At 38.5% G+C, this 27,938-nt stretch overlaps 1 long non-coding RNA gene across 1 annotated transcript; it reads left to right on the forward strand.

The window, feature by feature from the left end:
- Nucleotides 1-1,191: 1,191 nt before the first annotated feature.
- On the forward strand, nucleotides 1,192-10,185 carry LOC111560995. The gene is made up of 3 exons (XR_006600122.1): nucleotides 1,192-1,262; nucleotides 1,605-1,702; nucleotides 9,491-10,185. It is a non-coding gene; the product is annotated as an uncharacterized LOC111560995 (long non-coding RNA).
- Nucleotides 10,186-27,938: the final 17,753 nt, after the last annotated feature.

The raw sequence follows: 27,938 nt of genomic DNA on the forward strand, positions 1-27,938 counted from the left end.
TGCATAGACTGGGTGGCTTAAACAACAGAAATTTATTTTTTCACAGTTCTCGAAGCTGGGAAGTCCAAGATCAAGCTCTTGCCATTTAGTTTCAGGTGAACTCTTCCTGGCTTGTATACAGTACCTTCTAACTGAAGGGAAGAGATCTCTCTCTCTCTCTCTCTTCCTGTTTTCATAAGGCCACAGTCCTATTGGATTAGGGCCCCACCCTTATGACCTCATTTAACATATTTAACATTAATTATCTCCTAAATACCTTACCTCCAGGTACAGTTATATTGATGGTTAGGGCTTCAACATATGAATTTGGGGGACAAATTCAGTCTAAACCAGCTTCCAAGCCATCTATCTGAATATCATCCTTTTCCTGTTCCTTATCCAACTAATTATAAAGTCATATCAATTCCACATCTTAGATGTCTCCCAAATCCAGCCTTACTTCTTCATAACCAGTTCTTCCCTCCTTACACTTCTGTCAAGGCCATTCATCATCTATTGCCTATCATGTAGCTCTTGTTTCTACCTTTAGGCTCTCTCCACTCTAGTCTATGGTTCTTGTCCACAGGACAGAGTCCAACATATTCCTCCAAACTAATTTCTCCCTGCCTCACTACCTACCTCTTCTCCCCCTTATCTCCAGCTGCCCTAAACTTTTGTTGAAGGAGGTCACTGAGAGGACATGACCACTGGCTGACCTGTGAGCTGAACTTAGGCAATCAGGTGTTCCTCACCCCCTCCCCTGTATGTATGTATATATATATATATATATATATATATATATATATATATATATAAGTATATAAAATATATATATATATATATATATATAATAGCTTTTTTTTAGCAAGGGATTAGGGAGAGTGTTGTAAAAGGAAGTCACATCATCTTTTTTGTCAACTTCCTTTAGTTGAATCTCATATTTTTGAAATTACTAAAATTTTTCTTTCACCAGTTTATCTAGATCTACTTTTTTGTCTTGAAAGTCTCACTGAAGATTTCTTTCCAGCAAAATGAATATAGCCATTAATAACTCCACAATTGATATTTGTGGCTAGTTGATATTTTCCAACATGACTTCAAGGAGAAAGACATTTCTCTCATATATTATCATATCTGACAGGTTGGTTGCTATGGTAAATGCTTCCCAGATATGATACCATTGAGTGTTTGTTTTGTTTTGTTTTTTGTTTTGCAGGATCTGCGCTGCTTGGCCAGAGAACTCAGTGGAAATTCTATTCAAAGACTCACTGGTTCGATGCCTGGTTAGTCATCTTTCATGCTGTTGTGGCTGAAAAATATCCAAAAGAACTGGGCTGTGTCCTGCTTAAACTTCTGGGCCTTAACATCCTGATGCATATAACAGTAGAAAATACTTCTCATGCATTTTACAGCCAAACTCCTATGTCCTTCTCTTTTCATTATCAATGTGACTACATGCAAGGGTTTAAAGCCCAAGTCCAAAAAGCACAGTATAGGCTGTACTGGATCTTGGTATTGTGGTCATCATCATATATTCTAGCGGAAAAGACACCTGTGGTTGGACCTTGAAACACCAGCAATATTAACTTGACAATTCTGTAATAATATTCTGATTTATCCCACAGGGTTTAACAATCAGATCTTAGGAGATTAATGCTTTTAAGAGGTTCATAAACTGAGAGAGATCTTAAGAAATTGGATGAAGAGGACATGACTGCATCAGGTGAAGCTGCAATTTCAAATTATTCATTCTAATTATAAGCATTGCAAGCTAAACTTAATACTTGGTCTGGACTCGGTCTTGCTCCAGGGCCTTCCACCTCACTTTGGCCAAGAGCCCCACATCCTTACCATATGTTCAGGCTGTGGACTTGCCATTTGATTCTCATTTATAGTTTCTGTTTGTTCATTTACTACAAGTATATTTTCCTTTATGTCCTTGAGCACAGTTATAATAGCTGCTTTAAAATCCTTGTCTGCTCATTTCAACACTAGGGTCATTCTAAGGTTGGTATTCATTGATTATGTTTTGTGTATGGGTCTCATTTTATTTTTTCTCCATAGTATCATTGGGATTGCATCCATCTTGATGATTCATTGTAGAAACTCTGTAGCTTTCCAGCTAAGGCTTAGTTGCAACTATGGCTTCTCTTTAAGAAAAAAGCAAAAAAGTCAAAAACTTCTCCAATTCCATTACTTGTTAGAACTTCCCCATCCAGTGTGAGCTATGGAAACTATTCAGTTGACAGATCCATTCATTACTTAGCCTTCTGGAATCCCATCCTATTTATACACTGCTTACATTCAGTCAAAAACTCAAGGACATGTTATGTGTATTTCTGGAGCTCTTTTTTTGTCATTGCTCTGTCCTCTCTAGACTGTTCCACACATTCTACCTACCTTATCCTCCTCAAACTTTTTTTTCTTCTCCTCAAACTTTGATCTCCATATGCTGCTTAAGATCCCTTCTCTGTGTCCTTGTCTAAATGGTCCTTGCATCCAGAAAGCTGGGGTGATTATACAGCCCTCCTCATTTGTTTCTCTATTTTCAAGATCACAGTTCTGAATTAGTTGTGGTCCAATGTCTGAAAATTTGTTTCACATTTTTGTCTAGTTGTCTACGTGCAGACAGTGAGAAGGCATGATTGGCACTAGTTAGTCATGGCTAGAAGTGGGACCAGTGATCTTTTTTTTTTTTAATTCCCAGAAATCTTCAAAACAAGAGCTAGAGTCAATAGAGTGACATTTGTATGAACATAAAACATATAGAATTAGATTTGGGCTGACAATGTTTTTCCTCCCAGGAATCAGCTGTAGAAAATATTTACATAAGCCCCTGCACCTAAATCCCTCATGGATTGATCATTGCTTCTGATTTACTAGGCAAAGACAATATCACGGGCCCAAAAGGCAAAGGAGTTTCTGTTAAATGAGGTGCACATTCAACTGAAAGTCACTGAGTGTTGTAGTGAAAGCCCTTTCCTAAGAAACAACAAAATAACCACAAAGTTAAATTGAGACTTTGGGAGAAGCCAGCCAGAATTCCCAAACTTTGAAGCAAAATAACAGGAACTAAAGTGGGTCATGGATCAGATGTGGAGCTTTTTTAGTCGAGATTCAATTAAAGAAGCAGAATCACTACGAAATATAGATGATAGATAGATATGTAGGTAGCTAGACAACTAGATATAGACAGCTATACTAAGATGTATTTCAGACACACACACAAATGTCTTTGTTATAGGAATTTGACCTCAATTGTAGAAGCTGCTCTAGAAGTCTTTGTAAGGGTGTTGATTTTACCTGATGTTAGAGCTTGAAGTTCACAGGGTGGATAGGTGGGAAGGGAAGATGAATTTATTTTATTTTATTTTATTTTATTTTATTTTATTTTATTTTATTTTATTATTTTATTCTTATTTTTTTAATATTTTATTTTTTAATTTTAATTTTAATTTTATTTTTTATTTTTTTAAAATTTACATCCAAATTAGTTAGTACATAGTGCAACAATGATTTCAGGAGTAGATTCCTTAGTGCCCCTTACCCATTTAGCCCATCTGCCCTCCCACAACCCCTCCATCAACCCTCAGTTTGTTCTTCATATTTATGAATCTCTTCTGTTTTGTCCCCCTCTCTGTTTTTATATTATTTTTGTTTCCCTTCCCTTATGTTTATCTGTTTTGTCTCTTAAAGTGCTCATAGGAGTGAAGTCATATGATTTTTGTCTTTCTCTGACTGGCTAATTTCATTTAGCATAATACCCTCCAGTTCCATCCACATAGTTGCAAATGGCAAGATTTCATTCTTTCTGATTGCCGAGTAATACTCCATTGTATATATATACCACCTCTTCTTCATCCATTCATCCATCGATGGACATTTGGGCTCTTTCCATACTTTGGCTATTGTTGATAGTGCTGCTATAAACATGGGGGTGCATGTGTCCCTTTGAAACAGCACACCTGTATCCCATGGATAAATGCCTAGTACTGCAACTGCTGGGTCATAGGGTACATCTATTTTTAGTTTTTTGAGGAACCTCCATACTGTTTTCCAGAGTGGCTGCACCAGCTTGCATTCCCATCAACAATGCAAAAGAGATCCTCTTTCTCCGCATCCTCACCAATATCTGTTGCTGCCTGAGTTGTTCATGTTAGCCATTCTGACAGGTGTAAGGTGGTATCTCATTGTGGTTTTGATTTGTATTTCCCTGATAATGAGTGATGTTGAGCATATTTTCATGTGTCGGTTGGCCATCTGGATGTCTTCTTTGGAGAAGTGTCTATTCATATCTTTTGCCCATTTCTTCACTGAATTATTTGTTTTCTGGGTGTTGAGTTTGATAAGTTCTTTATAGATTTTGGATACCAACCCTTTATCTGATATGTCATTTGCAAATATCTTCTCCCATTCTGTTGGTTGCCTTTTAGTTTTGCTGATGGTTTCCTTCACTGTGCAGAAGCTTTTTATTTTGATGAAGTCCCAGTAGTTCATTTTTGCTTTTGTTTCCCTTGCCTCCGGAGACGTGTTGAGTAAGAAGTTGCTGTGGACAAGATCAAAGAGGTTTTTGCCTGCTTTTTCCTCAAGGATTTTGATGGCTTCCTGTCGCACATTGAGGTCTTTCATCCATTTTGAGTTTATTTTTGTGTATGGTATAGGAAACTGGTCCAGGTTCATTCTTGTGCATGTCGCTGTCCAGTTTTCCCAGCACCACTTGCTGAAGAGACTGTCTTTTTTTCATTGGATATTCTTTCCTGCTTTGTCAAAGATTAGTTGGCCATACATTTGTGGGTCCATTTCTGGCTTCTCTCTTCTGTTCCATTGATCTGAGTGTGTGTTCTTGTGCCAGTACCATACTGTCTTGATGATTACAGCTTTGTAGTATAGCTTGAAGTCCGGGATTGTGATGCCTTCTGTTTTGGTTTTCTTTTTCAAGATTGCTTTGGCTATTCGGGGTCTTTTCTGATTCCATACAAATTTTAGAATTGTTTGTTCTAGCTCTGTGATGAATGCTGTTGTTATTTTGATAGGGATTGCATTGAATATGTAGATTGCTTTGGGTAGTATCAGCATTTTAACAGTGTTTGTTCTTCCTATCCCAGAGCATGGAATCTTTTTCCTTTTTTTGTGTGTGTCTTCTTCAATTTCTTTCATAAGCTTTCTATAGTTTTCAGTGTACAGATTTTTCACCCCTTTGGTGAGATTTATTCCTAGGTATTTTATGGTTTTGGTGTAATTGTAAATGGGATAGATTCCTAGATTTCTCTTTCTGTCGCTTCATTGTTGGTGTATAGGAATGCAACCGATTTCTGTGCATTGATTTTATATCCTGCCACTTTGCTGAATTAATGAATCAGTTCTACCAGTTTTTTGTGGAATCTTTTGGGTTTTCCATATAGAGTATCATGTCATCTGCGAAGAGTGAAAGTTTGACCTCCTCCTGGCCAATTTGGATGCCTTTTATTTCTTTGTGTTGTCTGATTGCAGAAGCTAAGACTTCCAATACTATGTTGAATACCAGTGGTGAGAGTGGACATTCCTGTCTTGTTCCTGACCTTAGAGGGAAATCTCTCAGTTTTTCCCCATTGAGGATGATATTAGTGTTGGGTTGTTCATATATGGCTTTTATGATCTCGAGGTATGCTCCTTCTATCCCTACTTTCCTGAGGGTTTTTATGAAGAAAGGATGCTGTATTTTGTCAAGTGCTTTCTCTGCATCTATTTAGAGGATCATATGGTTCTTGTCTCCTTTCTTTTATTGATGCGCTGAGTCATGTGAATTGTTTTGCGGATATTGAACCAGCCCTGCATCCCAGGTATAAATCCCACTTGGTCGTGGTGAGTAATTTTTTCAATGTATTGTTGGATCCGGTTGGCTAATATCTTGTTGAGGGTTTTTGCATCCATGTTCTTCAGGGAAATTGGTCTATAGTTCTCTTTTTTAGTGGGGTCTCTGTCTGGTTTTGGAATCAAGGTAATGCTGGCTTCCTAGAAAGAGTTTGGAAGTTTTCCTTCCATTTCTGTTTTTTGGAATAGCTTCAAGAGAATAGGTGTTAACTCTTCCTTAAATGTTTGGTAGAATTCCCCTGGAAAGCCATCTGGCCCTGGGCTCTTGTGTTTTGGCAGATTTTTGATTACTAATTCGATTTCCTTACTGGTTATAGGTCTGTTCAAATTTTCTATTTCTTCCTGTTTCAGTTTTGGTAGTGTATATGTTTCTAGGAATTTGTCCATTTCTCCCATGTTGCCCATTTTATTGGCATATAATTGCTCATAATATTCTCTTATTATTGTTTGTATTTCTGCTGTGTTGGTTGTGATCTCTCCTCTTTCATTCTGGATTTTATTTATTTGGGTCCTTTCCTTTTTCTTTTTTGATCAAACTGGCTAGAGGTTTATCAATTTTGTTAATTCTTTCAAAGAACCAGCTTCTGATTTCATTGATCTGTTCTACTGCTTTTTGGTTTTGATAACATTAATTTCTGCTTTAATCTTTGTTATTTCCTGTCTTCTGCTGGGTTTGGGTTTTATTTGCTGTTCTTTTTCCAGCTCCTTAAGGCATAAGGTTAGGTTGTGTATCTGAGATCTTTCTGCCTTCTTTAGGAAGGTGTGGATTGCTATATATTTTCCTCTTATGACCGCCTTTGCTGCATCCCAGAGGTTTTGCGTTATGGTGTTATCATTTTCATTGGCTTCCTTATACTCTTTCATTTCGTCTTTAACTGCTTGGTTAGCCCATTCATTCTTTAGTAGGATGTTTTTCAGTCTCCAAGTATTTGTTACCTTTCCAAATTTTTTCTTGTGGTTGATTTCGAGTTTCATAGCGCTGTGGTCTGAAAATATGCATGGTATGATCTCGATCTTTTTGTACTTACTTAGGGCTGATTTGTGTCCCAGTATATGGTCTATTCTGGAGAACATCCCATGTGCACTGGAGAAGAATGTATATTCTGCTGCTTTTGGATGAAATGTTCTGAATCTATCTGTTAAGTCCATCTGGTCCGGTCATTCAAAGCCATTGTTTTCTTGTTAATTTTTTGATTAGATGATCTGTCCATTGCTGTGAGTGGAGTGTTGATGTCTCCTCCTATTATGGTATTACTATTGATGAGTTTCCTTATGTTTGTGATTAATTGATTTATATAGTTGGGTGCTCTCACATTTGGCACATAAATGTTTACAATTGTTAGGTCTTCTTGGTGGATAGACCCCTTGATTATGATATAATGCCCTTCTGCATCTCTTGATACAGTCTTTATTTTAAAGTCTAGATGTCGGGGCGCCTGGGTGGCGCAGTCGGTTAAGCGTCCGACTTCAGCCAGGTCAGATCTCGCGGTCCGTGAGTTCGAGCCCTGCGTCAGGCTCTGGGCTGATGGCTCGGAGCCTGGAGCCTGTTTCCGATTCTGTGTCTCCCTCTCTCTCTGCCCCTCCCCCGTTCATGCTCTGTCTCTCTCTGTCCCAAAAATAAATAAACATTGAAAAAAAAAATTAAAAAAAAAAATAAAGTCTAGATTGTCTGATATAAGTGTGGCTACTCCAGCTTTCTTTTGTCAACCATTAGCATGGTAGAAGGTTCTTCATCCCCTTACTTTCAATCTGAAGGTGTCTTTAGGTCTAAAGTGAGTCTCTTGTAAACAGCACATAGATGGATCTTGTTTTCTTATCCGTTCTGTTACCCTATGTTTTTGATTGGAGCATTGAGTCAATTGACGTTTAGAGTGAATATGGAAAGATATGAATTTGTTGCCATTATGATGCTTGTAGAGTTGGAGTTTTTGGTCCTTCTAGTCTTTGTTGCTTTTGGTATTTATTTATATATATATATTTTCATCTTTCCACCCCTCAGAGAGTCCCCCTTAAAATTTCGTGCAGGGCTGGCTTAGTGGTCAGAAACTCCTTTAATTTTTGTTTGTTTGGGAAACTTTTTATCTCCCTTCTATTTTGAAAGACAGCCTTGCTGGATGAAGAATTCTTGGCTGCATATTTTTCTGATTCAGCACACTGAATATATCCTGCCACTCCTTTCTGGCCTGCCAAGTTTCTGTGGATAGTTCTGCTGCAAACCTGATCTGTCTTCCCTTGTAGGTTAGGGACTTTTTTTTCCCTTGCTGCTTCATGATACTCTCCTAGCCTGAGTATTTTGTGAAGCTGACTATGATATGCCTTGATGGTGGTCGGTTTTTGTTGAATCTAATGGGGGTCTTCTGTGTTTCCTGGATTTTGATGTCTATGTCTTTCCCCAGGTTAGGAAAGTTTTCTGCTATGATTTGCTCACATAACCCTTCTACCCCTATTTCTCTCTCTTCCTCTTCTGGGACCCCTATGATTCTGATGTTTCTTTTTAATGAGTCACTGATTTCTCTAATTCTTAAATCATTCTCTTTTGCCTTAATCTCCCTCTTTTTTTCTGCTTTGTTATTCTCTAAGTTTGTCCTCTATACCACTGATTCTCTGTTCTGCCTTGTCCATTCTTGCCGCTGCTGCATCCATCCATGATTGCAGCTCAGTTACAGCATTTTTAATTTCATTCTGGCCATTTTTTACTTCTTTTATCTCTGCAGAAAGATATTCTAATCTATTTTCAACTCCAGCTAGTATTCTTATTATCGTGATTCTAAATTCTGGCTCAGACATGTTGCTTGTATCTGTGTTGGTTAAATCCCTGGCTGTCATTTCTTCATGCTCTTCTTTTGGGGTGAATTCCTTTGTTTTGTCATTTTGAAGGGAGAAAAGGAATTAATGAGGTAGAAAAATTAAAATTAAAAAAATATTAAAATTAAAAAATTAAACACACACACACACACCAAAATCAAATAAATGATGCTAGATTCTAGGTGTGTTTTGGTCTGGGTGTTGAAAGTGGTTTGACAGATTAGAGAAAAAAAGGGGGGGGGGAGGAAATTGCTTGAGAATTAAAAAAAATGACTAAAATGAGATGATGGGAGTAAAATAGAATTTGAAAAAATATACACAAAAGTAATGAATAAAGTAAGAAAAAAATAAAGAAAAATATTTTTAATAAAAATTAAAAATAAATATGAATCCTCTCTTTTTGTATTCGAGAAAAAGAAATGAAAAACAGAAAGAAGATAAAAAAAGAAAAAAAGGAAATCGTTTGAAAATTTGAAAAAGTGAATACACTGTAGTAGACTAAAATAAAATGATGGAAGTAAAATAGAATTTGAAAAAATTTACACAAAAGTAAAAATTATAGTAATAAAAATTAAAGAAAAATATTTTTAATAGAAATTGAAAGTAAAAATGAAGTTTTTCTCTTGCTGCATTCAAGAAAAAGAAAAGAAACGAAAAAGAGAAAAAAGAAAGAAAAGAAAAAAAAGGAAATCGTTTGAAAATTTGAAAAGGTGAATATGCTAAAATAAAATGATGGATGTAAAATAGAATTTGAAAATTTTACACAAAAGTAAAAAATATAGTAATAAAAATTAAGGAAAATATTTTTAATAAAAATTGAAAATAAAAATAAATTTTTTCTCTTTCTGTATTCAAGAAAAAGAAAAGTAGTGTAAAAGAGAAAAAAAAAAAGAAAGAAAATTGAATAGATGGACCTGCTAACAGAATAAGGTAGGACTGACATTACTTCGTTTTCCCCCAGAAGTCAGTATATGTAGCGTTTCATAGTCCATAGACTAAGCCAGCAGTGAGACTTGTGTTATTGAAGAGTGAGGTTGGCCCACTTGAGCGGGGCTCAGTGTAATAGCTCCACTCTCCACTAGATGGCGCTGCTATCCTACTGGGGTGGATGGTTGCGGGGTTCCTAGGTGTGTATGCGCATGCGCCGGAGCGGTAAAAATTGCGCCACCCCTTACCCAATGTGTTCTCCCGGATCAGCAATTGCGCCCCTGTCCTCTGTCTTCAGCTTTCATCCACTCCCCGCTTTTTCACTCTCTGTGACCAGGCCCCAGGCCTCTCTTCCACGTTTTGACTCAGATGTGGTTGTTTCTGAAGGACTGCGGCTTTGACCTCTTCCGCCCCACTGTGGGAGGGTCTCACCGAACAATGGCTGAATGAGCAATGGCTGAATGTCGGCTGCACCCAGGAACACTTGATGGACCCTGCTGCTGCCGGTGCCCTGAGACTGAGGCCAGGTGCCAGCGCGCCCGAGTAAAAGTTCCTGAGACAGTGTAGCAGCAGCTTATCAGGGATTATGGAAAATCACAACACACATCTGGCACCAGGCTTCACCCTTAATGACTTTGTTCCAGCACCAGCAAACGTGGCTGCCTTCTGGGGTCTGCTGGGACCAGGTGGCTTCAACAGTCTCTACCAAATGTCCTTCCAGAAGTGGAACCGCTTTTCCCCGGGTGGCCTGAGAACCTCCTGGACCCCACTCTGTTCCTGGGGATTCGCCCTTCCCACCAGAGCACCGCCAGGTATCGAGCTGTGGAGTTGCAGACTGCGCTCCCCTTGTTTACAGTCTTAACGGAATTTAAACCCTCTCATTTCTCCCTTTTTAGTTTAGTCCCTGTGGCTGTTTCTAATTTTCTACTTTCTCTCCAGCTGCTTTTGGGGAGGGGTGATTTTCCCATATTCTCCCTCCCACCTCCAGTCTCCGTCCTCTCTCCTCTGACAAAAACACCTCCCTTCCTGCGCCTTCTCGCTCCCCAAGTTCACTTCTCCGTGTCGCGTACCTGCTGAATTCTGTGGTTCAGGTTGTGCAGATTGTTGTGTTAATCGTCCGGTCAGTTTTCTAGGTGTGTAGGATGGTTTAGTGTCGGTCTGGCTGTATTTCATGGACGCGAGACACACAAAAAACTTCCTTGCTGTTCTGCCATCTTGGCTCCTCCTTTATTTTTATTTTTTAATTTATTTCGAGAGGGGGTTGGTGCAGAGAAAGCAAGGGAGACAGGAAATTTCAAGGAAGTTCTGCGCTGTCAGCTGAAATCAAGAGTTGACACTTAACTGACTGAGCCACCCAGGTGCCCCAATGGAAGGCGAATTTAAAGTGCAGGAGAGAGGGGCGCCTGGGTGGCTTAGTCGGTTTAACATCTGACTTGGGCTCAGGTCATGATCTCACAGTTTGTGAATTCAGATCTTCTGTCTCCCTCTCCCTCTGTACCTCCCCAGCTTGCACATGGGCTCTCTCTCTTTCAAAAATAAATAAACATTAAAAAAAAAATTTAAGTGCAGGAGAGAAAGGAGGAACTGGGACCGATAAGCACAATCTGAAACCCACAAAGGTGAACTGAACACTGTGTCAGTTCTCACTGTCTCTGGTCTTGATCACATGGGTGTCCTGCAGGAGAAATTGGTAACTGGCTTAGGAGTTGGAAAAGGTAAAAGAGGATCCAGGTGAAGATGCAGCTGTTGCAGACCAACAAGGTAAGCCAGGAGGTGAATAAAAATGTATGGAAGCTATTAATAATAATAAAAAAAAAGGCTGTGGTGCCCATTTTTGCCCTTTAAATCTCATACAAGACTGTCTCTTGTGGCTCACTGTAACTGGAAAACATACAGGAAAGAGAATTCTGGGAAATGTAGTTCAGCCCAGCCAGTCGATACATTAAAAAACCACACAGGAGCACTTGGTTCCATGGAAACTACTTGGATTCCATTTCATCAGTGCAAATCAGCAGTTATTAAAGAGAGTGGCAATGGGAAACCACCAAGAGCAGAGCTGGTCAAGCGGCAGGATCTTGAGTCCCATGAAGCAGGCAGTAGTTGATAGGAGACCCTTAAGTACTTGCACTTAACATGAATTACTGGCCCGATGGAAATAGAATATTAGCACTCTAGATACAGAAGTTTAGCTTCCAGTATAGCAGCTTCAGTAGACAGAGTGGAAAGATACTATAGAGAAAAAGTTCTTCTGCTTGGATTTTTCAGTGTTTCCATATCTTTCTCATGGGTCCTAAAATTCTGGTTTACTAAAATTTGTATTAACTAGACTTTGACTGAAATGAAAATATAACAACAACCTGGGGATAATGAAGGAACCAAGTAGAATATACCTTCCCTGATTACAGGGGAAACCAGGCCTGATAGTACCTTTTTATTTTAAGGACAATGAGTAGAAAGAAAGTGAACACTGGGGATAAGAAAAGATTCCAAAAAATGGAAAAATGGAGAAAACAGTTTCAAGATGGGTAAGAAGAACAGGCTTTTAAAATAGATTTTCGGCAAGAACAGGACATCTGCTTAGTGTTCTCAAAACAATCCTTAAACTTATTGTATAAAATAAGACATAAAAGATAATATAAAATAGCAGACTGAGATAGAAAGAAAGCTGATTGAGAGGCAGGCAGAAATATAGAAACGAAGTGGGGTGGATTAAGGAAAAACATAAACAGTAAAATCTCATATATTAAATCTGTATTAAAAACAATAAAGTTCATGGGGTGCCTGGGTGGCTCAGTCGGTTAAGCGTCCGACTACAACTCAGGTCATGATCTCGCGGTCCGTGAGTTCGAGCCCCGCGTCAGGTTCTGTGCTGACCGCTCAGAGCCTGGAGCCTGTTTCAGATTCTGTGTCTCCCTCTCTCTCTGCCCCTTCCACGTTCATGCTCTGTCTCTCTCTGTCTCAAAAATAAATAAACGTTAAAAAAAAATTTAAAAACAATAAAGTTCAGACTTATTTTTGCAATTTTGATACTTGATATTGTGGGATGTTTAAAATAGATACATAGTGGAGAGATCAATGTAATAATCACCATTTAATCATTCAACTTAGTTACCAATATTTTGTGAACTATTTCATTTTTTAAATGTTTTATTTTTTACAGTTTATTTATTTTTGAGAGAGGAGAGAGAGAGAGAGAGAGTACGAGCAGGGGAGGGAGCAGAGAGAGAGGGAGAGACTCCTAAGCAGACTCCTTATTATTAGTGCAGAGCCTTATGTGGGGCTTTGATCCCACAAACCATGAGATCGTTACCTGAGCTGAAATCAAGAGTTGGACACTTAACCAACTGAGCCACCCGGGGGACCCTGTACTAAAATATTTTAAATCAAATCCTAAAGACAATATAATTTCACCTGTAAATACTTCAATAAGTATCTCTTTCACATGAAGTCATTCTTTCTTCTTTTTAATTTTATTTTTTAATGTTTATTTTTGAGAGAGACAGAGAGAGAATCTGAGTGGGGGAGGTGCGCAGAGAGAGAGAGAGAGAGAGAGAGAGAGAGAGAGAGACAGAGGATCTGAAGCAGGCTCTGCACTGACAGCAGGGAGCCTGATGAGGCTTAAACTCACCAGCCTCAACTCAAAAATGACCTGAGCTGAAGTCAGATGTTTACCTAGTGAGCCACCCAAGAGCCCCCTTTCTTCTTAAAAAAAAAAAAATGTAACCACAATTCCATCATCACACTGAATAAGACTTATAATACTTACTTAGTACATCAAATACCTGGATGATGTTCAGATTTCCTTAACTGTCTCAATAATTATTTCTTCAAGTACTTGGCTTATGTAATCAGAATATGAAACAGATCCACACATTATTTTTAAGTGATATGTCAATAAGGAATTGAACTGACACCAAAGGAAATCAAATTAGTAATATGGAGGAAATATATGAGAAACTTGCTAAAATTACAAAGGAAAGGATAAAGAGATGAAAATGACAAGCGAGAAGCTGGTGATAATGTAAGGCAGAGCATAGAGAGACTATATATGGATGGCTAGTGTTACGAAGATAAATCATGAACACTTGAAACACAAGCAATAATCAAAGATACAACAATGAAAAATGATTTTAATAAGCTAAATAAAGAACTGTGTCTGCAGATGGAAAGGGTTAACTGAAAATTAATGAAAATATACTAATATGTGAGCTAGGGATTTTCAACTTCAGGTTCTCCATAGATGAGTTTCAGGATACTAATGCAATTTTAAAAATTAGAGCAAAAAAAAAAGTATGTGGCCATATTTAATCTATATCTTGACCCTAAAAGTTTTCTTTGAGATATATCAAGAGAGAGGTTCTTAATCCTTTTTATAGGTCTTATATCCCCATAAGAATTTAATTAAAGTTACTGCTTTTCACTCCAGAAAAATGTGCATATATTTACTTTTTAACCAAATGCCAAACTAGTACTCCAGGTACCAATTTCTCTTTTAGTTAACTACTGCTGTATAATGAAATGTCCAAAACTAAGTGGATTAAAACACAGAAATTAATTATTTCTCATGATTTTGTAGGCTGGCTGGGAGATTCCTCTGCTGGTTTCACATCGGTTAAATCAGTGCAGGAGCTGGCTGGACTAAAAGTCACAAATCATCTCACTCTTATGTCAGATAGTTGGTTCAAACTGTTGGCTGGGGCATCTCGATTTTCCTCGGTGGGGTCTCTCATACTCTAATTTGGAGGGCACAAGCTATGACCCACAGGTTAAAACCAGTCCTTGGCCTATTTTTGTAAATACCTGATTTATTGGAACACAGCCACATTCATTTGTTTACATGTTTTCTATAGCTGCTTTCACATTACAATTGAAGCATCAAATAGTTATAACAGAAACTGTACAGGGGCACCTGGTTGGCTCAATCAGTGGACCATGGGACTCCTGATCTTGGGGTTGTGAGCTTGAGCCCCATGTCAGGTGGAGAGATTACTTGAGAATAAAATCTTTAAAAAACAACCCCTCCCCCCCAAAAAACCTCAAAGACTAAACAGCCCCACAAAGCCAAAAATATTTACCATGGGGATCTTGACAGAAAAAGGTGTTGGACCCCTACTTTGGTTCACTGATCTCTAAAAAAAAATTTTTTAATGCTTATTTATTTTTGAGAGACAGAGAGAGAGACAGAGCATGATCAAGGGAGGAACAGAGAGGGGGAGACACAGAATCAGAAGCAGGATCCAGGCTCTGAGCTGTCAGCACAGATCCCTACATGGGGCTTGTACTCATGAACCATGAGATCATGACCTGAGCCAAAGTCGAATGCTTAACCGACTGAGCCACCCACGTGCTGCTGGTTCACTGATCTTTAGATCATAGGTTGGCACATGGGAGAAGCCTTATTCATATCTGAATCAGATGCAGATAATAAAATATTAGATCTGATAGTTGTATCAAACTTTTAGAGGTCTTGAGAGGGAGTTAAGTGTCTTATATATGTTGGAGAAATGTAAATAATTATGGCCAGATAGTGGATGGGAGTAAATATGGCCACAAATTCTTGGGGGGATATCCCATCAAAAATTGTAATCTAATTTCTCACCCATTCAGTCTGAGTGGGTGTTGTAGCGACCAATAGAATGTGGTGGAAGTGAACACTGCCACAAAAAGAATCCAGTCTAGCCAAATGGAGGATGAGAGGCCTCATGGAGGAAAGTAGACTCCACACCTGACAGCCAGGAACAACTGCCAGACATGTGAGTTAGGTCACTGTGTATCTTTCAGCCCAGCTGATTGTTCAAGTAAATGCAGTTGTTCAAGGGTGCCACGTGAAGCCAGCAGAGAAACTGCCTAGCTCACTCATGGAACCCTGACAAATAATAAATCATTGCATCTTTAAGCCACTATATTTTGGGGGGGTTTGCTAAATATTAAATATTCGCTAATTATAAAACATAAAAAATTCTAGAAGCATTTAGATAGAATTAAGTTGTCTTTGAAGAAATAAGCCATGTTATTCCCAGATATACAAAATTAAGTATCTGATGACAATAGGGTGATTGTCTACAGAATTTAGAGGAAAATAGTAATGTTAAGATGTAAAATGTAAACATTTTTAAGAATGTATCTTAGAATCAATGAAACACAGCAAGTCTGGGGAAAGTAGGATCCAGATAGCTCTTGGAATCTCAGAAGTAAATATTTAAGGACTTTTTCTTTGGGTCTTAGTATTTGACTAAAATAGGTTCTTATTGTCTAAGATTCTTATTGTCTCTTCTTATTCTCATGCCCCTCTTAAGGACACAAGGTAAAAAATAAACACGTATTCTTTAAGAATAATGAACAGCTTCAAAGTAGTATTGTGCATGCTGGCAAGTTTGAAAGTTAAAGAAAAAGTGTTTCATTGTGAATATATTCTCTTACATGCTCCATACAGTACATAACATTCTAAAAGCTAATGATATTTTTAAAAGATGGTAATAAAATCCTACAGTTCTAATGGTTTTAATATTTTCTTTTCTTTTGTGAACATTTACGAACCTTTGTCTTTTACCTTTTCAAAATGTTTCCAACACATCAGACAGATGATAACATAAGTGATAAAGTAATGGTTAATATACAAATTAATAAAATTTAAAACTTGTTTCCGTCAAAATTAAAGGTTTATTATTGAGTTCTTCTTAAAGGAACATTGTATTAGAGACATATAAAAGCTTAATTAGCCTGATGGTTTTGTGATAAGTATTTAATTTGGATATCTTCCTACTTTGATGGAATTTTATTAAGGTAATTATAGAAAATTTATTTTTATTTATTTAATTTTGATAATTAACTTTTTTTTAAGTTTACTTATTTTGAGAGAGAGAAAGAGCACGTGTGCAGGCATGAGTGGGCAGGGGAGGGACAGAGAGAAAGGGAGAGAACCCTAAGCAGGGTCCACACTGTCAGCACAGAGCCTCACTTGGGTCTGGAACTCATGAACAGTGAGATCATGATTGAGTCAAAATCAAGAGTTGGACACTTAACTAACGGAGCCACCTAGGTGCCCCTAGACAATTTGTTTTTAGACAGTTTCAAACACAGTGCTATATTTTTGTTTTGGAAATTTTTATATCATATTACTATATAACTCAGTGAGAACAGTGGTAACTAGAAATATAGGTCATAAATCACTTTTCTTAGCCTACCAAAACATAAAACCCAGCAAACATTATTTAAAACCAAAAAGGTATTGTAGGGGTGCCTGGGTGGCTCAGTTGGGTAAGCATCTGCTTCAGCTCAGGTCATGATCTTGCAGTCCATGAGTTCAAGCCCCACGTCAGGCTCTGTGCTGACAGCTCAGAGCCTGGAGCCTGCTTTGGATTCTGTGTCTTCCTCTCTCTCTGCCCCTCCCCCTGCTTGCACTCTGTCTCTCTGTGTTTCTGTCTCTCTTTCAAAATAATAAATAAACATTAAAAAATTTTTTTAAACCAAAAAGCTATTATATCAGTCAGTACAGATTATGCAGTGGTAACAACAACAAAAAATCTCAACGCCTTAAAACAACATGTCCATTGTGATTCAGCAGGGTGTTCTGCTCACTGTGACAACTGAGAAATCCAGGCCGTGAGAGCAGGCAAAATCTCTAACATAGCCCATTTCCATGCCAGAGGACATTAAAAGTGCCACATTTCATTTCTGCCAACAATTCATAGGCCAGAATTAGACACATGGCCTCACTGAACTATGAAGGGGCCAGGATGGACATTCCTAACATGCTCCAGAAGTGTGAAAGTATTTGATGAATGGCATTAATGACTACAACACTCTTTTCTATAGGCTTTGGGATAGAACTTCAATTAAACATAGCTTTTGTCATTTCTTTCAAGACCAGTTCTACTCCATTAGGGACAAGGGAATTAGTCCATCGCAGTAGAGACTAGACTGGTAGAACCCCAACGGTGTTGCCTGGAAGACTTGTAGTGAAAAGCAACTTAGACTTGTACAGACATGGCAGATGAAACACTCAGTCACAAACCTTATCAACCATTTTGGCTCCCACTTTTCTCCTAGAGTTAAAAACTGGGATACAATTTCAGTTTATAGGGGATGAGCTTTTACGACTCCGGTCTGGATGTTGATTCACCCAGATTGATTAACCAGAGAACTAGTTTTTCTAGGGTAAGCAAACTCTGAAAGCTTACCCAATGATTGCATAAGACAAAGCAGTTAGACTTTCCTGGTGGCTCCACTGTTATACTTCGTTGCCCCCATCCTTCAACTTCCTTAGGTTTTTTTTTTTTTTTTTGTCCTCTGCTTCTGCCCTCCTGACTTCCCCATCCTGTCTGTCAGACTCCAGAGAATTTTTCCCTCCCCCAGATATACCAGCCCAAACTCTCATCCCCGAGGCCAGAGGAACATGGGCTCCAGTGGATAAGGGTGGTCTGTAGAGGTAGGCATCGTGATCACTTACCAGCAGCAGGGCAGGCAGTCAGGGCCAGTGAAAAAACTCTAGGTCCACTATTTGCCCAGATAGCACTTTTGTACAAATTAGAAAAGGGTGCTCCCTCCTTCCTCCAGAATAGATGTAGTTCCATATTCTAGGTATAGAAAATTTTTGTGACTCTGTAACAGGAAAGAAAGGTTAATAACAAGTGTGTGAGTCCATTGTCTGTGCTCAATAAGGTGAGAGTCAGTTAAGCATAGAGGTGCCTGAGTTCACTCTCAGTGGATCACTTGAGCCCCAGTTTCCTCATGTGTAAAATAGGGATGATAAGCTGTTATGAAGATAAAATGAGATGTGTGTAAAACTTCTTATTCTCAGCTCCTTCAGGCACCACAGTGGGAATTCAATAAAATAGTTTTCCTTTCCTTCCTTTTGCACAAGAAAAGCCCTTACGCTGCAGCAGCTGGGGCCCATTGTCTTCAGAAGTACTGGAGGGAGGAGACACCACTGAAATGACTCCCAAATTTGTTCCCCCAAGCACTCTACACCCACTAAAGGGGTTATCTTTCAGGGTCATTCTTGTGGAAATCATGGCAGTCTAGTCATCTCTCAAATTCTCTTGTGCCATTCTTTTGCAGTCAACTCTTCTTACCCTTAGCCCCTGGCAACCACAGATCTATTTTCTGGCCCTAGAATTTTACCTTTTCCAGAACTTCATATAAATGGAATCACATAATATATAGCCTTTTGAGTGTGGTTTCTTTTACTTAGCATAATGTGTTTGAGATTTATCAATTTTTTACATGTACCAGTGGTTCATACCTTTTTACTGCTGAGGAGTATTCCTTTGTATGGATGTACCATAGCTTGTTTATTCATTACTTCACCAGTTAAAGAACATATGGGTTGTTTTCAGGTGTGTGTGTGTGTGTGTGTGTGTGTGTGTGCGCGCGCGCGCGCGCGCGCACGCGCGCGCGCATGCAATTAACAAAGCTCCCAGCAGCATGTAAATACCGATTTCTGTGTTTAATCACACAATCACTAATCAGTCATTAGTATTCATTTTTCTTAGCTACCTCTCTAGGCATGGGATTGCATGCTGGGTCATATTATAGGTTTATATCTAACTTTATAAGAAGTTATATATAACCATATATATATATATATATGTATATATATATATATATAAGAAATTATATATAACCATATATAACCATATATATATATATATATAAATTCATAACAGACTGAATAACTCATAATTCAGATTATTGGGAACCTGGTTTTGGCCATAGAGGATGAATACAGTGTATTCAGAAAACTATAATGTTTGGTTCAGTTTCAAGGATAGGCAAGAACAATAACTTAGACTTGGTTCAAGTTTGCCTTTACTTTGATTTATTAAAGCAACCAACAAGCAGAGCAAAGTTTATACCCATGATAGAGATACAGGTAGATAGATATGGCTTCCCATTGTCTCCTTCACATCACACTAGAAGTTTAATGCCTTCCTGTTAGCTTGCTGAAAGTAAGATACTCCACCCAACTGGAGAAGTGAAGCCTTTTAAACTTCCAGCCACACCAGCACACTGTGTGTGCTATATCATCCATGCCTAATATCCAGGTTCTGGACATTCAAGTTCTGTCTATGACAACACTGTCAAAAATCCCCTTATCAACCCCCCCCCCCCCCACTCTCTATCATATCCATTGGGCAAGTCTAGCTTTGGGCTACCCAATTCTCCCTGTCCCACATTGCCTGTTTCCTCCACCTGACAGAGAACAGCTTAAAGTGATCACAAATCAAGTGTTTTTTTCCTGGACTCTCCTGGGATATCTGTACCTATATAAAAGTGCTTTTCAACCAAAAAATATTCAGCAAGCATCCAGTGTTTTTGTTGTTATACACAGTTATTTTGATTTGTCCTAGTTCTTGCTACTGATTTGAATAATCTCTTCTTTGTAACTCAGTTCTTCTTAAGGACTGGGAAAATCCTACTAGATTTTAATAAATATTACACGTATTTCTTAAAGAACATTTGGATAACAAATTGAAACCAGCCTATGAACATTACTTATTTGAACTTAAAGTTTTGAATTTCTTATTTATTGTATAATCCCATCCAATGGCACAGATTCTAATACATCCTAGATTCACAGAATTAAGTGTTACTGAGTTTATTTTTGCAGCGATAATCCCTACTAGTTTGAGTGAATGAGTCTTTCCTCAAGTCATATCTCTAAGTTCAGAAGCTCGTATCATTCAGTGATCTTTTTTATTTTTTGTAACACTATTTAAATTTAACAAATTGCTGCATGTGACTTATTTTGAATTTAATTACAGAGCCAAAATGCCACATATAATTATGGATGTAAGTAGCAGTCAATTCTTTATTCTGATGGCTTGAGAAAGGCTACAAAGTGTAGCATAGTCTTTCTACATAATCTCCTATGAGCCTTCTCTTCCCACCATTAAATCAGTGCTGACAAATGAAGTATCAGAATAGCAACTAATAAGAGGTCATGCTTTTGTGAGGAGCCCACCCCCTCGCTTCTCATTCATGTTGATGCTAATGGGATGCCATTTAACACAGCTCCGGAAAATTCATAAAATCAGCCTGCTTGGGAAGAACATTTGATCAAAGATGGGCAAATCATAGCACTCCAGGGGGTGGTTTAAAATAAGTAGTAAGATGACATATTTCCCTTTGTTATGAGTTAAAGCTCTAAAGTATATTTTCATTCTCCGGGGGAAGAGACTCAGCAATCTGAACCACAACAGGCAAACGTAAAGAAAACAACTACTTCATTGATGACAAGTCTAGTTTTAATGCTATACCATACAACTAGTGGGTTCTAAAATGGAACTTTGGGTGCCCTCTACTCTCTGGGATTTAGGCTGTAGAAGTAATTTTTCTGGGGTTCTTCACTGAGTGAGAGGTCTGATTACACATATGGAGATTAGTTTACTAGCTGTGAGGCCTAGGGCAGGTTATTTAACTTCTCTGAGTCTCAATTTTTCTATTTGTATTTTAGAGATAACAATTGCCCATAAGATTGATTGTTGTGTTGATTAGCTGAATGTGTGTAAAGCATTCAGCAAGCACAGTGCCTGGTGCATATTAATGGCCAATAATGGCAGTTGTTAGTATTAACTTATATTTAGCTTCTCTCTATTGCTTTTTTCTAGTTCAGGTCCTGCAACCAGACAAATAATATATGTTTAGGGACTGTTTACATAACCAAAGATTTTTTTTAAATATATTTTTTAATGTTTGTTTGTTTATTTATTTATTTGTTTGTTTGTTTTTGAGAGAGAGACAGAGTGTGAGTGGGGGAGCAGCAGAGACAGAGGGAGACACAGAACCTGAAACAAGCTCCAGGCTCTGAGCTGTCAGCACAGAGCCCGATGCAGGGCTTGAACCCATAAACCAAGAGATCACGACCTGAGCCAAAGTCAGATGCTTAACTACTGAGACACCCAGGCATCCCTGTAGCCAAAGTTTTGATACTGGCAGCAACTTTGTCCCAGTGCTGTGAACTCTGGGGGACTCTGGTACTGTCAGGTTGGAGCTACTATAACAAACATACCATATACCGGGTGGCTTAAACAACAAACATTTCTCACAGTTCTGAAGGCTGGGGAGTCCAAGATCAAGGTGCCAACAGATCCAGTGTCTGGTGAGATCTGCTTCCTGGTTTGCAGATGGCCATCTCCTCAGTGTATCCTAACGTGGCAGAGAACAGAGAGAGAAGAAGCAAGTTTTCTTGGGACTCTTGTTATAAGGGCACTAATCCCATTCATGAGAGCTCCACCCTCGTGACCTAATTACCTCTCAAAGGCCCCACCTCCAAACGCTATCATGTTAGGTATTAGGCTTCAACATATGAATTTGGGGAGGTCACAAACATTCACATCATAGCAGCAGCCCTATCTGGGGTCACCTCTCTTCTTAACCCCTGCCTTGATATTTTTCATAAAATAAGCAGATTTTCATAAAAACTTAAATAAACTTTTCATAATTTATTAGGCAAATTTTCCAACTTATGGAAATGAGGGAGGATGTCATAAAACAAATCATAACTTCATACTTTAGTAGTTGTCCCTACTCAGATTTTCATGTATTAAATGCATTTTTAAAAAGAAAACTTGTGATGTTCTTGAATGAGCTTTAGAAGGCTACTCTAGAAGGAATAAAAATAGAAAGTGGCAAAAAAAGAAGAGAAAAGGAGAGGTTAAGAAGAGAAGAGCTGGAATTAGATTTTTATGTCCAACAGAGGCTCATATCCATTGATTTTATTTTTAAACACTTTATTGAGATGCAATTTCCATACCATAAAAATTTCCATCGTGAATATGCAATTCAATGGTTTTAGTGTATTTGCAGAATTGTTCAGCTGTCCAATTTTAGAACATTTCCATAAGCTTGGAAAGAAACGTCATGTCCATTAGCAGTTACTCCCCATTCCTTCCCCCAGCCCTAATCAATCACTAATCTACTTTCAGTCTCTACAGATTTGCCTATTCTGGGCATTTCCTATGAGTTGAATCATACAACATGTGGTCTTTGTGTTTGGCTTCTTTCACTTAGTATCATGTTTTTGAGATTTGTCCATGTTGGATCATGTATCAGTTCTTCACTCCTTCCATTGGATTTTTTTTAAGTTTACTTATTATTTATTTTGCAAGAGAGAAAGCGCACCCACAGGGGAGGGGCAGAGAGAGAGAGAGACAGAGAGAAACCTAAGCAGGCTCCATGCTCAGTGCAGAGCCCAATGTGGGGCTCGAACTCACCAACCATGAGATCATGACCTGAGCTGAAATCAAGAGCTGGTCACTTAACCAACTTAGCCACCCAGGCACCCCTCCATTGGTTTTTTTAAAGAACATTTTATAATTTATTTTAATTTTCAGGTAAAAGAATCTGATTTTAAGTCTGTGCTGAGAAATATAAGACATGAGACTTAGTAACTTATAAAACAATAACTTATAAAATCTGCACAAACTAGTGTACTTCAATCAAGCCCCAGGGACTTGAATAAAAAGAGGAAATAGTTTCAAACAGACAGAAGAATTGACCGTTAAAGGATATTTAGGGTTTCTTGGTACTAATATTAGCTGAGAAAAAATGTCCTGGATAGAGGAATTACAAAAGATAGAAGAGAGAACCTATTTCCTTGGACAATTAGAACAGAGCTTAGGGTAATGAAAGCCTCTTTTTGGGTGCTAGATAGTGAAATCTCAGCACTGAAAGTTTCCAGGGACTCTTGGAAGAAATGTGAGGAATCAATAACTAATATAAGATGTAGTCACAATCTATTCAAGGAAGCATGGTGAGCAAAATTTGTCAAGGAGACAATCTCACTTCCCATTTTTAAAAACAGACTTTACTTTTTAGAGCAGTTTTAGGTACACAGCAAAATTAAAGGAAAGGTACAGAGATTTCCTATGTCCCCTGCCCGTATGCATGCATAGATTCCTCATTATCAATATCCCCCACCAGAGGGGTACATTTGTTACAAGTGATGAAACTACACTGACATAACCTTGTCACCCAGAGTCCATAGTTTAAATTAGAGTTCACTCTTCATGTTGTGCATTCTATGGGTTTGGACAAATGTATCATGACATGTATCTACCATTATAGTATCAAACAAAGCAGGGTCACTGCCCTAAAAATCCTCCGTGCTCTGCCTATATTCATTCCTCTCTCCCCACTAACTTCTGGTAACCACTCATCTTTTTATTTTTTATTTATTTGTTTTTTTAAGTAAACTCTGCCCTCAATGTGGGTTTCAAACTCATGACCCCAAGATCAAGAGTCCCAAGCTCTACTGCCAGCCAGGGGCACCCGACTAATCTTTTTATTATCTCTGTAGTTTTGCCTTTTCTACTATTTCATTTAGTGAAATTGTACAGTTTGTAGACTTTTCAGATTGCTTCTTTCTTTCACTAATATGTATTTAAGTTTCCTCCATGGCTTTTTCATGGTTATTTATTTATTTTTGGTGCTGAATAATATTCCACTGTCTGGATGTACCACAGTGTATTTATCCATTCACCTACTAAAGGACATCTTGATTGTTTCCAAGTTTTGGCAATTGCTAATAAAGCTGCTTTAAACATCCATGTGCAGGTTTTTCTGTGGCATGAGTTTCCAACTCCTTTGGGTAAACACCGAGGAGCTTGATTGATGGATCACATGGTGAGAGTGTTTAGTTTTATATTTAGTGCCTTTAGTGGCACTGAATTCCTGCTGTTGGAACAAAGTGTCTGGCATTTTAATTTTTCACTGTACCCTGAAAATTATGCACTGGCCTTGCCAGGAACCCATTTAAGGGACAAGGAACTGAGCTGGTGACTAGGAGGTGCATCTTGGCTGGGAAGGAACAAAATAGCCAAATGAGGGTCAACCTTGGAGGTCGTGGATATCTAACTGAGGCAAAACTTATGGTAGGATAGCTGATGTGTGGACATGAACATAAAGGAGAATTAAAGAATACATAGATATCTTGCCACATTTTGGTAGTTCTAAATGTTCAATGCTGGATTTAATTAATTAATTAATTAATTTTTATTATATGAAATTTATTGTCAAATTAGTTTCCATACAACACCCAGTGCTCATCCCAAAAGATGCCCTCTTCAATGCCCATCACCTACCCTCCCCTCCCTCCCACCCCCCATCAACCCTCAGTTTGTTCTCAGTTTTTAAGAGTCTGTTATGCTTTGGCTCTCTTCCACTCTAACCTCTTTTTTTTTTCTTCCCCTCCCCCATGGGTTTCTGTTAAGTTTCTCAGGATCCACATAAGAGTGAAAACATATGGTATCTGTCTTTCTCTGTATGGCTTATTTCACTTAGCATCACACTCTCCAGTTCCATCCACGTTGCTACAAAGGGCCATATTTCATACTTTCTCATTGCCACGTAGTACTCCATTGTGTATATAAACCACAATTGCTTTATCCATTCATCAGTTGATGGACATTTAGGCTTTTTCCACAATTTGGCTATTGTTGAGAGTGCTGCTATAAACATTGGGGTACAAGTGCCCCTCTGCATCAGTACTCCTGTATCCCTTGGGTAAATTCCTAGCAGTGCTACTGCTGGGTCATAGGGTAGGTCTATTTTTAATTTTTTGAGGAACCTCCACACTGTTTTCCAGAGTGGCTGCACCAGTTTGCATTCCCACCAACAGTGCAAGAGGGTTCCCGTTTCTTCACTTCCCCTCCAATGCTGGATTTAATTTAAAGAGGAATGATGAGGGGTGCCTGGGTGGCTCAGTCCGTTGAATGTCCAACTCTTGATATCGGTTCAGGTCATGATCTCATGGTTGTGCAATTTAGCTGAGCACAGAGGCTGGTTGGGTTTCTCTCTCTCCCTCTCTCTTTGCCCCTCCCCTGCTTGTGTGTGCATGCATGCTCTCTAAACAAATAAATAAACTAAAAAAAAAAAAAAAAAAAAAGGAACAATGAGCCGCTACTATGATTTTCAGCTCCTTCCAGTCTTTTTTGCTTTAACAGCCTAAGTTAGTTACCTTTATTCTTCTAACTCAACAGTCTTGAGGGCCCAAATGGCCAAACGATGAATCTCTGAGGGATTTAAAACTATGGCCCACAGACCAACCTCTGCTGCCTGTTTTCATAAACAAACTTTTGTTGGAACAGGGTTATACCCATCAGTCTATTTTTTGTCTATGTCTGCTTTTACAGTGCAACAGCACAGTTGAATAGTAGACAGGGAGACCACACAGTTTACAAAGCTGAAAATATTTACTACCAGCCTTTTACAGGAAAAATTGTTTGCGCTGTTTAAAAAGACAGGCCAACATACATCTAGTTTCAGAAGAAAAATATTGTGAAATAAGCACCATATCACAATTTTGTCCATTTACTATTGTCATTCATTCATGGAAATAAAGCATACTTTTCTCATTGTTCTGTTCTCAAGGCAAGTTAAAAGTATAAGACATTGCACAAAGTGATTCAACCCCAAGTATAACTTTTAAGCTGAAGAGTCCTCTCATAGTGCAAATTCATTTCAACCTTAAACTGTTGGAGGAAATTAGGTATAAAACCCCTTGTTGTAAATCTCCATTTTTCTTTATATTTCTTTAAAATTATAAAACTAAGGTTTGGGACTTCAAATTTTTTTTATGTTTTTTTGTTTTTGAAGGAGAGAGAAATAGAGTGTGAGTGTGGGAGGGGCAGAGAGAGAGGGAGACACAGAATCTGAAGCAGGCTCTAGGCTCCCAGCTGTCAGCACAAAGCCCAACACAGGGCTTGAACTCACAGACCACAAGATCATGACCTGAGCCAAAGTTGGATGCTTAACCAACTGAGCCACCCTGGTGCCCTAGAGCTGGGACTTCAAACTTCAGTGCACTCTGAGGAATATTCTCATTTGAGTTTCAAAGGTGGCACAAAATTAGCTTCAAAACCCTTTGAGTTACACAGGGATAAATCATTCTCATTTTACAGTTGAGGTAACTGAACATCAGAGTTAAGGGTATATTTAAAGTTCAGTGTTAGTAGGGGGCAAGTTTTTTAAAATTTTTTATGTTTTATTTTATATTTGAGAGAGAGAGAAAGAGCGTGAGTGAGCACGAACAGGAGAGGGGCAGAGAGACAGAACAGAGACAGAATGTGAAGCAGGCTCCAGGCTCTGAGCTGTCAGCAGAGCCCGTTGCGGGGCTCGAACCCACGAACTGTAAGATCATGACCTGAGCTGAAGTCAGATGCTTAATCCACTGAGCCACCCAAGCACCCCCAAGTTTTTTTTTAATGTTTATTTTTTCATTTTGAGAGAAAGCACGAGCAGGGGGAGGGCGGCGAGAGAGGGAGAGAGAATCCCAAGTAATCTCCATGCTGTCAGCATGGAGCCTGATGTGGGGCTCAATCTCACAAAGCTTGAGATCATGACCTGAGTCGAAATCAAAAGTTGGATGCTTAACCAAATGAGCACTCAGGTGCCCCAGTAAGTGACAAGTTTGATCTTAATCCAAATATTGTTGCCTGGTTCAGTGGTATTTCTAACTGCCTGTTAACATCTATTTTGTTTTACGGTTAATCGTCGCATATACTGTTTTTAGTTCCTGAGAATCTGTCATTTGCCAGGTGGTTTATCTACAATGATATTTGATTCTCACACTATTCTTTGAGATGGTTGGTATTATACATATTTTATAGAGGGAGAAACTGGAATCAGCAAGGCTAAGTAACTTATACAAGATCATACAACCAAGTAAATCTGTCTGACTCCAAAGTGCAGACTCTTTCTACTCCACCACTGCTAGGCTTCAGTGCAATGCTAGATTAAAATTTGATGATTCGGGGCGCCTGGGTGGCTCAGTCGGTTAAACATTGGACTTTGGCTCAGGTCATGATCTCATGGTTCACGAGTTCCAGCCCTGTGCAGGGCTCTGTGCTGACAGGTGGGAGCCTGGAGCCTGCCTCAGATTCTGTGTCTCCCTCTCTCTCTCTCTGCCCCTCCCCTGCTTGTGCTCTCTCTGTCTCTCTCTCTCTCAAAAATAAATAAAAACATTAAAAAATTTTTGATTATTCAAAGGGAAAAGGAATTTGTTCAAAGTCTATTATAATGTAGAAAAACTTTCAACTGTTTAATAATCAAACTACTCATTATAATTTTTTACTTACACAAATACTAAGTAAATATAGATGATCGAAAATTAAGTAAATAAAAGCAACAAAGAAGGAAATGATTTTTTTAAGTTCAAGATTTGAGATTTGGCACAGATTGATCTATCACTCATGTAGGTAATTAGCTATCTGGCTTCTAGCAATGCAGTAGCTAACATGCACACGGACAGGAAAAGTAACAAAACAATTCATTAAACTTGGTTATTGATAAATAACTATTATTTGTTTTTTTTTATCTTGTCACATATTCCTATCAGTTAGGATGGCAATTTCATGAATATACTTTACTAATTT

Source organism: Felis catus, chromosome B3, assembly GCF_018350175.1.
Source record: "Felis catus isolate Fca126 chromosome B3, F.catus_Fca126_mat1.0, whole genome shotgun sequence".
NCBI lineage: Eukaryota > Metazoa > Chordata > Mammalia > Carnivora > Felidae > Felis > Felis catus.